A 12,486-nucleotide genomic window follows, 5' to 3' on the forward strand; every position below is an offset into this window, starting at 1 on the left:
AAAAAAAAGGTTAAAATTGAAATATCAGAAAAATTTATGACATTTATGTCATTTATGACACCAAAATTAGATTAGCCTGTTCCAAAAGGTAAACCACACATAACTGTATTTGCTAAGTGCTGCTGGCATAATTCCACTGCCCAAAGCTACGAACTTTACCCATAAAGAACTGTTACAGATGCAGAAGAAAAACGGTCCTGCAGAGATTTACTTTTTCCAGCTCCTTTCCACCACTGTGTTAAGACATAATCCTAACCTTAATTGAAAAAACCCCAAAACTATAGGAACCACTTTCTCAACATTTTACTGCACCTATCTACTATTAATCCTCATATATGGCAGGTGAAGAAATCATCTGAAACTCAATATTAGGAAGTATCTAAGAAGTTTGTTGGGTTTTTTGAATATCAATTCCAGAAAGAAAAACAGATTAATCTTGAACTACGTTTAAAAGCTGTCCCAGTACACCTATCTTGTTTAGGGATAGGATTCAATCAAAATCACACATCACAGCCCTCTCAGTAGGCACACTTGCAAAAAGCAGTACTCCTATGCAAACACAGCCTGTTACTAAATCATAAAAGAAATGGGATCTACCAGGTATGCTCCTTACACCGTAACCACATCTCCACTTGGCAGTGTGGTACCCCAGGTCATGTTACCATAGTCAGGAATCATTCAGCTTCTGCATCTCACAACCATAACCATGACAAGGGTGTAAGCGTAACAGGTGTAAATGCCTGCTACTTTGGGAACTTTGCCCACCTGTCCCTGCACAAGAACTCATACTCCCTGCTTCATACCACCAGAAGTGCCCACTAGGCCGTCCAACCAGAGGGTACCACCTGTGAACTAGACGGCCAACAAATAATAACAAAATTAAAAAAAAATTATGTTTATCAACTAGATGAGCTCCCTGATGTGCCTAACTTTATGACTATACGAAAACTGTATGTCGGGTCAAGGACCTTCTGTGCAACTTTCAGGTAAACTGTCTGATTCAGTTAGAAAATTGGAACACAATGGCATTTCATATTTTGTTTACTTTCATGTCCGTAAGTTCACAGGGAAGCTCAAGCTAAAAGTGACAAGTGTTCAAAGCAAATGCATAGTTATCAGTTTAAAAACAGCCAGGATTTTAAAGAACTTTCTTCAATTACGGATAAACGGCTCAGCTTTGTAGGTGTACAAGACCCAACACTTCAACAGACACTGTATCCTGACCTATGTCACTGAGCATAATGAGGAAGATTAGAGGCCATCTGGGTTTACAGTCCAATTCTGTAAGCCGTTTCCTCATCATCACGTTATATAATTCTACTAAAACCATAGCAAAAGTAGTTTTTCCCTACCTTCCACTCTAACAAGAAGTGGCAGTATTCTTTACATAATAAAAGTAACTACTCACATTTACTTATTTTAAAACTTTCACAAAAGGTGTTCTTGAATATCTTTGCTGTAGGAAACTCTCATTACTTCTGAAGTAAATTCACTGCCCCAGACAGAATATTCTGAGTACGCTCAAACAAGGAGACCAGGCATACACCAACACGCCCTTATAAATACTGCTCAAAAATAACACTATCTTCATTATTTCCAGCAAGCCAATTTTAAAGTGTTCTAACAGAACTGTGCCCTTCCCAAAGAGCAACTTAGATACCTCCAAATGAACTATATTCAAGCGAGTTCCAGATCAGAGAGCACTGCTGGTACTTTTTCCCTTTAACTCAGCTGAAAAACACAAAGATATTCAGGCAGGTTTTTTCTTCTCTTTTACATAAAGCTGTGTTTTCCACATCCACGAACACATTTCATCAATATGCATTTTCTCATAGTTTTCATTTTACCAGCTATTTCTACAAAAAATCCTGTTCTAAAAGCTTTGCTATCTTCCCATTATCTATCTATCTATACAGCAACCCATTGCCAATGTCAGGTTCTTGCAAGTCACAGGATCTGTAAAAAAGCTTTTTGAGCATATGCCTGCTGCCTTATATTTACCAGGGATTGGGGAAAAAAGTAAGACTTTCAAGTAGATTTTCTACAGAAATACTAACTTCAGATAACATGTAGGATTACAGGCAAAACATGTCAAAATTGCAGTCAAAACATATTCTGTACACATTACAGCAATATGCAGATTGCACATAAGAAACACTACTTAACATGCAAGCAAAACAAAGGTATGTAGTTCAAAAGACTTTTTTCCTCCAGTAAAGACGTTCTTGAGAATTTTTTTCCTATACATTCACGCGACCTGCAATAAGCTCTCTAGAACACCTAATACTGCAAACAAAAAAACTTTTGAAAATAAAAATTAAGCGGAAAACAGAAAGTCGCAAAAAGCCATCATAGTGCCACAAAGGCTGAAAATGAGGCCAAACACTTCCTTTTAAGTTTAGCTTTTTAAGACGTCCGCTCCTCACTGGGCATTAACCCTCTAAAAGCAAACCATATATTATCATCAGACAGGAGCAGTCAACAGAGCAAATCCTCTCCCCTCGCACCGGACAGCGCTCACTCGAGCCGCACACTCACACACCCTAGCTAGGGGCAGTGTGCCCGGCACTTCCAGCTTCCAGCGCCGGGGCCTTCCCAGCGCCCGCAGGCTCTGCCGTCCCGACCTGCTGTGATCCCACGGCGGGCGCCGAGCCCAGGCCCGGCGGGTCTCGTCGCCGCCAACTGGGCCGGCGGAGCGAGCGATAGCCCGGGGCTCTGCGGGCCGAACCGCTCGCTGCCTGAGGCGGGCGAGGCGCTCCGGGGGCGGCGGGCGGAGATCCCGCTCCTTGCCGGCGCCAAACCCCGGGCGCCGCGGGGTGCGCGGGTAGGCGGGCTCTGCTCAAGGCGCCTCCGCTGCCGCGAACCCGGCGGCGTCTCCTTGGAGAGCGGATAACGCGCCCTGCCTGGGAAAGGGGCGCGGCCCGCACAGCCCGCTGCCGCCGCACGGTTTGCCCGCCGTCCCGGACCTGCCTCCGAGCCCGCTGCCCGCGCCTCACCGCCCACCCTCGCGGGCCGCCGCCCTGCCCCACCGCACTAGCGCGGCCCCGCCGCCACCGGGGGAAAGGAACGGGGAAAGGGCAGCGCGCCGCGCGAGGTGCACAAGGCGGCTCACCCCGCGCCGGAGGGGAGGTCACCCGGCCTGGCTCCTCCTCCACCGGCGGCCGCCACGCGCGGGGCCCGGGCTGCCCGGACGAGCTGTTCACCTTCGGGCAGCGCAGGAGCGGTGCGGCCTCGTTCGCCCGACGCGGCGCGACAGCGCTGACGGAGGCGCTCAAAGCGCTCCTGCCTCAGCCGCCGCCGCCATCTTGGCCGTCAGTCCGCCGGGGGCGCTGGGGGCGGTCCCTGGCGGAGGGATACAGACAGACAGACAGACAGACAGACAGACAGACACCGTTACCTGGTAACCTCCGCCCGCCCAGGCCCTTCCGCACTGCGCGCGCCCCGCGCGACCCGGACCGCGGGGCGCCCGAGGATCCCCCGCGCAACCGCCGGGGCGGTCGGGGGAGGAGCAGGGTGCGGCAGAAACTCCAACTCCCAGCGTGCATTGCGCGGGGGTGGTGCCGGGGTCGAGCTCCGCGGCCGGCGGCGGTGCCTCCTGGGAGTGGTAGTTTTCCCCTCAGGGCACGGCCCCACCCCGCCCCATGACTGGACTGGAGCGCTAGCGCCGGTGTCCTGCGGCCGGCGGGGAATCGCCGAGCGTGTTTTGCTTGTAAAATAAAATAGGAAAACGGTGATGAACTCTGTAAATGCTTTTGCCTGATTGGAAGACGAGTAAAATCACATCGAAACCCCCAGCGCGGACGAGGATCAGCTCCTGGCCTCGTTTGGAGCAGTATCGATTGGTCTGTTCCTATAAGCCTTCGGCATGTTTTGCTCCTTGATTCGTGGCATGGAGTTTACACAACTAGGTTCCTATACTTCTCTTTGAGGGGAAAAAGTATAAATAGAGGGTTTGGCATTTAAAAAACAATGTTTGTGCGTAAAAGCCTCTGTGTTGTGCTTGGTATTTAACAGAAGTTGTTGTTAGAATCATAGAATATGCTGAGTTGGAAGGGACCCTTCAAGATCCAACTCTGGCCCTGCACAGGACACCCCAAGAGTCACACCATGTGCCTGAAAGCATTGTACAAATACTTGAACTCTGTCGGGCTTGGTGCTATGACAGCTTCCCTGGGGAGGCTGTTCCAGTGCCCAACCACCAGCTGGGTAAAAAACTTTTCCTAATATACAACCTAAACCATCCCCGATGGTTTTTTCCATTCCCGCAGGTCTAGTCACTGGTCACCACAGAAGAGATGAGTGGCTACCCTTCCTCTCCCCCTCACGGGGAAGTTGTTTGTCCTTCAGGGGACTGGGCTTGGATAAGGCACTCGGGATTTCTATTTCAGTGAAACTGGTATCATTTATATTTCTTTCATTTAGGGTAATTGTCCCTTGTCAAAATCAAAAAACCACAGCATTTCCAGCATTTCCATTACATTGAGTTTCTAAAGCAAAAGCATTAAGCATTTACATAGGCCTCATAACTGATCCTGCTAGAGAAACATTCTACTGGTACAACATGGAAATGTAGTTAGCCCCTATTTCTCCCATATTAGGACTTATAATAATGTATTTTGCTAAAAAAAAAAAGACGCATGAAAGGACATATGAATCCTTTTCAGTGACCCATTAATTTATCTGTAATCTAGAAAAGGAACTAAATTACTGGAAAAGCTGCAAAATAAAGATATTTCAATAAAAATATTTTTGTCATCTCCAGCAGATTCTCCCATATCAAAGAAGTAGTTATGAACAATACTGAGTGAGTAAAAGAGGTGAGCATAAGACTGCCTATTATAGCAGAATCTTTCTCCCATTTCTACCATGAGCTACTTGACTGTATGTCCATAAATGAAATCACTTTGAAAACAACCTACAACAGTTTGATGGAAGCTGTGTGATGAATATACATTATTAATCTGTATTGCAATACTGCAGCTAACAAAGAGTTAGTTTATGAGTGTTTTTATTATACTTTTAACTAATGTCCTATTTTTCTGAACTCAGGTATCATGTCTGGATATTCATCACAATATTGGCAGTGTTGCTGCTGACAAGTGTTGCTTTGTAATGTCACAGTGGTAAATCTCCCACAGCCTGGCAGGTGGAGGCAGAACTTAAGAGAAAATACTTCTCTAGTGCAATAACTATAATTTTTTTTCTGTGCCTTATTCTTAAAATACAGCTTCCTCATTCCTATTGTTTCCTGCAGGAAAAAAAAAACCAAACAACATGCAAATTTAAATAAAAAATATAATACTTTGTTAAGGAAAAAAAAATCAAATTGACTGTAGTATGCTTCAGTAACAATGAAGTAGTTTAAAGTAGTCCCTTGTATGTCATAACTGTGTGTTTTCCTTAGCACAGTATGAGCTTACAACATAGTTACTCTGATTCCTGCTTGACATTTGCAGGATGATTTTTCTCTTATTTTCCCCCTATTCTGGAATTGGCTGCAAACTTGTTTGTGTGTTTTTTCTTTTTTTGTTTGTTTGTTTTAGAAATGGCTCCTTAGAGACATTTTTCATTTGGGATGGAGAATTCAAAAAGAGGAAACAGCCATGATGGAATCTGGGACTGCACTGCAAGAAGCGTATTTTCCAGTAGGTGGTTCTCCACTACTGTTGTAAAATAACATCTCAGGATTTGGGGATGACTATGAGGCAAAGCTCATATGGCTTAAAGAATGTCCCGTTAATTAAATAAAACAGATATTTTTGGGGAGATGTCCTACATCAACGCTAATGAGCCTCTAGACAGAGTAACTAAACCCCTCTACAAAGATCTCTGTTATAGGTGCTTGCCTGAGCAGACATGCTAATGAGTGCATCCTCACAGAAACAATGGATTATCTTTGGGATAGCCCAATGTAATTAGGATTGAAAGCTGTGGAAGAGATGGGATAATATTTTCCTTGCACAACTACTGGGTGTGTCTTGTTAATTTTATTTTATCATCCCAAAGTGGAAGAAAGCAAACAAATTACAGGCATGTAAGGTCTGAAGACAAGAAGTGAAAGATTAATGTTTTACTGAGACAGAGGAGATGTGAGAAGTAACTAGGGAAAGGGATTTTTAAAGGCCTTGAAACAAAGATAGTAATTAATTGAGCATTCCATTCAAGCAGTAGTTGTCAATTTTTTCTTGATTTTATGACAAAGAGATTTTTGCTACAAAATTTAAACCGGCCAAAAATGGTAAGTCTACCATAATATGGTTACACAGTGAATATCAAGCTACTATACAAAAGGGTTTTTTTTAATCCTTTTGCCTAATGTTAGATTGGAAAGATCTTTTAAGGCATTAACAAAGAGTTTAAAGTTGATTTATATAGGAAGATGAAGTGTCCACTTATCCCTATGGGGTCTGATGACAAGTTAAGCAAGTGTAGTGGGAGAGGATATAAGACCACAAAGGCAAGCTTTAAGCTGGTCAAGATCCACCAATTTAATACCAGTGAAGAAACCAGGACAAAAAGGAAACAATTTTCAATGATCCACTCAAGGAAAATAGTCATCAGAAGCAATTAAGAGGAATAAATGGAAGAGAGATATTAGCTAACTTAGTGAAATCCCAGGAAAAATCTCAGATGAAGAATGGACAGGATCCCTGTTGCAAACCTTCTCCACATCCATAGGGGTGCAAAAAGTAATCCTCTTGATACTGCTCTTATCTCATCAATCTGTAACGTTTGCTGTTATAGGCATTCGAGGTATTACACTCTAGTAAAATATCAGTGGGTGGTATCAGACCAAGTGAGAAAGTGATGGATGGACCCACAAGGCATAACCAATTTTGTTTTATTAAACACACATTTCACACAACCACGGCACATCAGGATCACCAATGCTGCCCTGCCTAGAAGCCCTAATACCACATTTTTCTCACTGTCCTCTTTGAAGTCAGAGTCCATTAAAAAACCTATTTTTAAAACTATTTTAAAAGAGATCTGTATAGCACAGAAGTTATGAGTACTATTTCACTCTTCAGATATTAAATAAAGTTTCAAAAGCAACATGCAAATACAGGTTTTAATCTGGATGTCCCTCTGTGTTGTTTAATTCAATGTTATATTTTATTGTCTTAATTACATAGTCTCATCTTTTTTCTTTTTTTTTTAATTTTTTTTTTCAATTGTAGTCCATTAGCATCTTCAGTTTATTCCTTGGCCAACAAAGATAATCCAAGAAGAAACAAAATACTTAAGTTGTTCTGAAATAACAGACTTGGCTTAAACAGTTCTATCTGCAGATTCTTCAGTAAAGTGAGTAGGAAGAACCTTTAATTCATAGTACCTTGGGTGGTTGTTTTATAACATGATATTGTCTAGCCACTTCCATGTTATTTAGATTTCTAGAGTCACAATAAAAATATGTGCTATATTGAACAAGGAAGTAAATTAAAAAGTGAGCAGGAGAAAGAAAATTATGATACAGCTTAGAAATACCACATAAATTTATATCTGTGAATTAAATCAAAGAACAAGAATATGAGAGAAATAAGCAACCCCACCACACATTACAGAGAAATTATCCAAACCAAGAATTCTCATTTGCAAATTAAAATTCTAAGAGGAAAAAGTTGATAATACTTCCTACATTTTTGCTTTGTGGCTGGCAGTCTGCAATTCATCTGATATCAGTCACTCCTGTATATTCATAACTAAGTGCTTTCTCTACACTCTATGGCTTCAGTTACATTGAAGATATACCAGCATTAAAATAGTTAGCATTTAAAAGCTACAGTGAATTCCTCAAAGCCACCAATTTTTTTTTCGTATATGTTAATATTTATTTAAATGGCCAGATTTCTTCCCATTTTACAGGCACTAAACAGTTTGCTAGCTAATACCCAGTCCACAAAAAGAAAAAATTCCAAATAATTATGTAGCCTTTTATTCATAATCAATCATGTGCTGACTTCTAATAAAAAACGTTTTTATAAGGAATTCCACTGTAGCTACACAGAGTTGATTAGTTTAATGATATTCTGCATTTTATCCTCTGGCAATAATGCTTTTGAAATAGTTACTTGCTTTTGTGATACCAGTTTTACAAATACAGAAGTAACCAAGTATGATGGCTTTGCATGTCCAATGACTATATACATACAGGCCTATATGAACACAAGGGTTTAAATTAAAGTAATTTTGAAAGGTTTTTAATAACTTTGTAATCTAAATCTTTCTGTCACATTTGCAATGAAATTGCTTTTTTGTTTCCCTTTTTTTCCTGGTGTTAGAGATTTGCTGCTATGTGGTTCCAGTTATACAGTTGATTTGGGCTGGTACAGATGGGTAACAGCACTAAACTGATAAATACCAAGGAAGAGGGACTAGTTGGTGCACCTTTCCAAAGATATTCCATATTTTTCAAAAATAGAATATAGGAGAAGGATGTCTTTGAAGAGGACAAAAGGAAAACTGAGGCCAGCAGGAAGCTTCCTGCGTAAAGAAGGCAAAAGAAGGTAGGATATGTAAGCTGTTCTTCTAAATAAGGCAGAAGATTATGAGCCATGTTCTTTTCTTGGCACTCACACTAAGATCTTGAGCAGATCACTTTGCCAGATAGATTTCCTCACAACATAGCTTAATCCATATTTGTTATTATGTTGAGGGTAATGATTAGAAGACAAACACCAGCAATGGAACTTACTTTGATAATTTTTCTTTTTTTTAGAATTACTCTGGACCTTCTCCAAGTCCACTGTTTTTCTATATTCTGCAAAAATGTGTACAGACCGAGATATTAGGTCTTCAACTCCATTATGTGTTCCATCTATGCTAGTAGAACTGTCTTTGCTACTGCCTATTGAAAAAATGTGAGGGACTCCTTATTTTATATTTCTAATTAGAATTAGGGATTTTTTCTCATATTTGGTGTGAGATAAAAGAATGTCTGAATATGTTGAATTTACTAGTCTTATTATCCATGATAATGATATGTTGCTGATTTCTGTATTGCATATCTGAAATGACAGATTATGAAATGACTAAACAATGCATGTGTTTCTTAGAACACTGCACAAAGTGAGATAAATTGTTTAAAAACTGGGCTTTATTTTTGTATACTTTATCCATACACCAAAAAATAAAGTGCCTTCATTCTCTAATTTCGGAATAGGTAAGAAGTTCTTTTCTGTTTATCTCTTGGTCTCATTAGGGAATTACATTTATTGATGTAACAGTTCAAATTGATCATGTGATTATGCAACTTTTAGAGATCACATACTTCAGGTTGCATTAATAGGCCCTAGTTATTATGTGCAATATATTTGGTGAATATATGAATATGGCAAAATCTACACGTTTATGGATGCATTGCTGTCTTTTGGGTGCAATTTATTTTTACCATTGCTTTCATTAGGACTGTGACAAGCGTTTTGAAGACAGCATGCTAAAAAATGAAGAAATTTAAAATAATCTGAAGCTTCTTATTTGTCCAAAAGTAAACAAAGTAGTGGCTTGTAGTACTTTAACTCATCCGGCATTGAAAAAGTAAAATATTATGAATAATCAATACAATGAAGGAAGCAGAAGCTGAAATACAGGAAGAAGGCAACAGTGTTGTAGAGTGAGACAAAAAATCAGGAACCCATAAGTGGAGAATTGGAATAGTGAACATTGATCCTGCCTTTTTTTGTTGATTTCTGTTGTGTTTGGTACAACAGAACTTCTTCATATACTTCATATGCTTTTCCATGAATAAGTGGAATTCCCTCGAAGAGGTCAGTCATTAACATCTTGTGAACTTTAGGGATTTGTACTGCCAAGAGCATGTAATTTTAAATTTAATCTTGTTTCATAGCTATTCTAATACACTGGTGCAAGATTATTGTATATAAGTGAGACAGTACATAAAAGAAAGTTGCTGGCACTTGACTAAGCAGGACTCAGTTAAACTGATATAGATTTTTTCAAAGGAATACTGAAATACCAAATGGCAAAAGAAGAAACCAAAAGGGAGAAGAGATACAGTAAAGAACAAATATAGCTATACTCCTGGTTCCAGCAGTGTTTCAGCTGATCAAAACCCAAGGGAGGCAGGGTCAAGATAATATGCTTGCATTGTGCTCTGGCTTAAGTACATTTTGGCTTTCTTGGGCCCTTCCCCCAGGTGGGACTTGGGGTCTGGTAGCCGCTCAGGGAGCTGGGTTAGGGGCTCCAGGGGGAGGGTGTGGAGCATGGCTTCTGGTATGCCCAGGATTGGCAGCCCCTGCAGGGGCTGGGGTACAGGCCCAAGGGATGGGTTGTGTGGAGCAGAGTGTTGCCTTGCCAGAGCAAGATTTGGTCTGTCCAAGTCTTTTAAAATGCTATGCCTTTTTTCCTCTTTCTAAATTCAGAGCCCACCCACTGAGTAACTATTTGTTAGGAGTCACACTATAAACAGGTATGTCCCTCCTTGAAAAAGCCATTAGTCATAATAAGAATCTCAGTTAAAAATACTTGCTGTATGATTTTGAATTTTTGAATGATTCTTAGTGTGGGCTTCTCAGGAGTAATTTATTATAATTAATAAATATTTTAAATCCAGAATATGAAATTAATTAGTTGATGTAACATAATGAGTAAAGAGAAATACTACCAAGTAACCAAATTCCAAGTAATGCGCCATAAATTATTCTGGGGAAGCTTGCAACAATATTACTCTTCAATAGGAAGTACCTGAAGGGCACCTACAAGACCCTAAGATGAGCTCAATTGGTCTAAGTGTATGTGCTAATGATGCCATGGTTGCAGCTTGATCCCCATGCAGGCCATTCACTTAAGAGCTGGACTTGACAATCTTTGTGGGTCCCTCCCAACTCAAAATATTCTGGGATTCTGAGAAAAAGATGGAGAGAGACCATTTACAAGGGCATGTAGTGGCAGGGCAAGGGAGTAGGACTTTAAACAGAGAGAGAGTAGGTTTAGATTAGATATTAAAAAGCAGTTCTTTACTGTGAGGGGTGGTGAAACAGGTTGTCCAGAGAAATTGTGGATGCCCAATCCCTGAAAATGTTTGAGGCCAGGTTGGATGCTTTGAGTAACCTGGTCTAGTGGAGAGTGTCCCTGCCCATAGCAGGGGATTTGGAACTAGGGAACCTTTAAAGGTCCCTTCCTACTCAGACCATTCTATGATTCTGTATTGATATTGTGGAATGTAAAGCTCGTTTTATTGCTATTGTTCAATATTTCCTTAAGACTTCTTTTCTTCCAGCACATTCCTTTAAGCATACTCATTTATTGAACTTTTTGGGAAGAGCCAGCATAGAAGAAGAGCAAACACACAAAACAAATTGCATTTTAAAACACTCTAATGTATTTGTCTTGCTCTAAAAAGCTTGTATAGAAAGTGATTTTGTGTAACAAAGTTACTGAGATGCTGTGCCTCTGAGGGCCTCAACTAAAAAATACTGACATCAAGAAAGATTTTTTGTCCTTTTTTCTCATTCCCTTCCGCTTTGCCTGTACTGTGTTTGTTGTTTTGGGTTAGTTTTTTTTAGAATATTTCTCTTTTTGTTACACCGCTAACATGTAATTTCTAGTCTGAGTGATCATGAGTTTTTTTCTTAAATCAGTTGAGTCAGTTATGCTCTCTATGTACCTCTGAAGTCTAAGAGATTTAGACTCTGACTGTAGAAAGGACTGGAGTAGAAAGCTGAGTATGATACAGACAGCAATTTCCTGGATCTCAACAGTGAAAGGGAATGGATGATCCTTTGTTATTTTTGGTTTGTTTTTATTTCAAAAGTGTTGTGTTAGGCACAGAATTACCGTCATCTCCTTCTTATGTTGCAATTTAGTCTTGATAACTGCAACTTCTCAGTAACATTCCAGCCTGGTGACTCATAGCAGATGTAAGCCTCAACTCTACAGCATTTAATAGCAAAAACAATCGCAGCTTGGGAAGGGCTCTGGAATTTTTTGCATCAGCTTAAGAAGATTTAACAGCAGTGAGTTCTATCCAGAAGTTAAAGGTAAACATTTAAGGTACCTATGAGGGAAGAAGGAAGAAGTTTGGCTAATTTCTTTAGTTATGGTTTAAAAGTAATGTGTTTTTGAAGGCTATATAAGTGGTGCAGTGCTGCTGCTGATGTATGAATGTTTTACCAGGATCTAGCTATTTTCCTGTATTTCTAGATAGTTAATAAAGCAAATATTCAAATCTGCAGTTTCTAAATTTACATTACGATATGGCTGTATCAACAAGGCTGCTTTTAAAAGCTAAAAGTAAAGCAAATCATGATTTTTTTTCTGATGAGGAAAATGGCAATTTTTGTAACACCACCAAACTTAAACGAAGCAAAATTTGTGCATGAGTTTAATCATTTGAATTTTAAGAAAGCAAACAAAAAACTTTCCAGTTGTTACCTATCCTTTTGGTAGATTCTCTCTTACTATGATTGTATTTATTAGCAAAGCAATTCTTATTGACACTGTGCCAACAGGAATAGGCAATGATGT

General features: G+C 40.2%; 2 protein-coding genes across 19 annotated transcripts in view; one reads left to right on the forward strand and one right to left on the reverse strand.

Annotated features, from left to right (window-relative positions):
* The window catches only part of PCM1 (pericentriolar material 1), a 41,953-nt gene extending 38,439 nt beyond the window's left edge, over window positions 1-3,514 (reverse strand). For 14 of the 17 annotated variants that reach the window (XR_014851739.1, XM_085058847.1, XM_085058844.1 and 11 more), the window contains exon 1: window positions 3,113-3,252. The gene's annotated coding sequence lies outside the window, so the exon portion shown is untranslated. Of the gene's footprint in view, window positions 1-1,660; window positions 1,680-2,542; window positions 2,831-3,112; window positions 3,253-3,397 lie in introns of those variants that run through there. The other 3 variants (XM_085058832.1, XM_085058831.1, XM_085058833.1) reach the window with 3 other exon arrangements.
* A 1,283-nt stretch (window positions 3,515-4,797) lies between these two features.
* The window catches only part of FGL1 (fibrinogen like 1), a 29,756-nt gene continuing 22,067 nt past the window's right edge, over window positions 4,798-12,486 (forward strand). The window contains exons 1-3 of one of the 2 annotated variants that reach the window (XM_085058858.1): window positions 4,798-4,817; window positions 5,544-5,645; window positions 7,182-7,305. The gene's annotated coding sequence lies outside the window, so the exon portion shown is untranslated. Of the gene's footprint in view, window positions 4,818-5,543; window positions 5,646-7,181; window positions 7,306-11,845; window positions 12,000-12,486 lie in introns of those variants that run through there. The other variant, XM_085058855.1, reaches the window with a different exon arrangement.

Source organism: Lichenostomus cassidix, chromosome 4, assembly GCF_008360975.1.
Source record: "Lichenostomus cassidix isolate B80296 chromosome 4, HeHo_3.0, whole genome shotgun sequence".
NCBI classification, from domain to species: domain Eukaryota; kingdom Metazoa; phylum Chordata; class Aves; order Passeriformes; family Meliphagidae; genus Lichenostomus; species Lichenostomus cassidix.